The sequence below is a fragment of the Sorex araneus genome, chromosome 4 (genome assembly GCF_027595985.1).
Source record: "Sorex araneus isolate mSorAra2 chromosome 4, mSorAra2.pri, whole genome shotgun sequence".
Classification (NCBI taxonomy): domain Eukaryota; kingdom Metazoa; phylum Chordata; class Mammalia; order Eulipotyphla; family Soricidae; genus Sorex; species Sorex araneus.
This window is the reverse complement of record NC_073305.1, coordinates 210,040,244-210,041,688: the sequence shown is the minus strand read 5'-3', so window position 1 is coordinate 210,041,688 and position 1,445 is coordinate 210,040,244. Positions and strand designations below refer to the sequence as shown.

The window sequence follows — 1,445 nt, the reverse complement described above, 5'->3', positions numbered from 1 at the left end:
TAGATGTGGTAGCTAGCGGATGAGTATCTGTCTGGGACAGCTGAGACAAGTGACTTAATTTCTCCGAGTATCAGTTTCACCCTGGGTAAGATGCACACAGGAGTTATGGCTGTGAAACCCACACATGTCAGTTATCTGTAACTGCATTCGGAGATTGGCCTCCCAGGCACCCCACAGCGGCGCCTTCTGAGGACGAGGCGGCGCGACACCAGGTGGCCGCACTCGGTATAGACGAGGCGCCTGCGAAATCTACGTGTAACAACCAGGAATGGTTACACGAATATCAACGTGTAACAACCAGGAATTTAACACGAATATCAGTATGTAACAACCAGGTATGGTCACACGAATATAAACATGTAACAACCAGGAATGGTCAACAGGTAGCAATTGTTACATGCCGAATATCAACATGTAGCAATTGTTACATGAATATCAACATGTAACAATCAGGAATGGTTACATGAATAGCAACATATAACAATCAGGAATGGTTACACGAATATCAATATGTAGCGATCAGGAATGGTTACACAAATATCAACATGTAACAACCAGGAGCTCTCCTTTCTTTTCCGGTGCCTGTTCCGACCATAGAGATTGCTACCGACCTAAGAGCACTATAGTTCCGAGTTCAAGGGAAATTAATGTATGAAACACTGAGACTGACGGGCAAGACCGGGCCGCTGTCGGACATGCGCAGAACGCCCCGGGCGGGGCTTGCGGGGCGTCACGCCGCGTCATTAGACTAATAGAGGGTAAGTGAAAAGCGTTGCGGACGGAGGTAGCGTGGCCGAGTGGTCTAAGGCGCTGGATTTAGGCTCCAGTCATTTCGATGGCGTGGGTTCGAATCCCACCGCTGCCACACCGTCCGTGGTCTCATTTTTTACATTTTTCAACATCCCGTCCTCCCCCCGCCCCCCCCTTTTTTTTTTGCCTCCGCCTAGTGAAAAAACGGAACGAGGAGGGAACTGAGAAGCAAGGAACTGCAGCGCGGGTGCTCTCTCTCCTCGTCCGAGTGTGCGAACCTACCGATCCCGCCGCCAACCTTCTATTTCCAGAAAAACCGAGGTAAGTTCCAAATAGACTTTAGAAACAGGCAACTTTCTTTACTGTCTCCTTTTCTTCTCCTTTCTTTTCTTCTTCTCCTCCTTCATTTTCCCCCCCTCCCCCCTTTATTTTTGGTCTCAAGGTATATTTCTCCAAATCATGCAGAATGGCAACGCCTCCACCGACTGCAGCCTGGGCCCTGCAGTAGGAAGAAGCGCTGTGCTGGGGGGTGAGGGTGGGGCACGCGCTGCGAGAGACGCCCTAGGAGAGTCCGGCGAAACGGGGTGTCAGCCGGGGCAGCCCCCCCCACACACACCCGGCAGCCACAGTGCGTGCACTCGGTGATCCGACCCACTTCCAGCTTGCTTTGGGGGACCCGGCAGCTGCATCAGGTT

General features: G+C 51.7%; 1 non-coding gene across 1 annotated transcript; it reads left to right on the top strand.

The window, feature by feature from the left end:
- The first annotated feature begins 783 nt into the window (after window positions 1-783).
- Window positions 784-865, top strand: TRNAL-UAG (transfer RNA leucine (anticodon UAG)). The gene has a single exon. It is a non-coding gene; the product is annotated as a tRNA-Leu (tRNA).
- The last annotated feature ends 580 nt before the right edge of the window (window positions 866-1,445 follow it).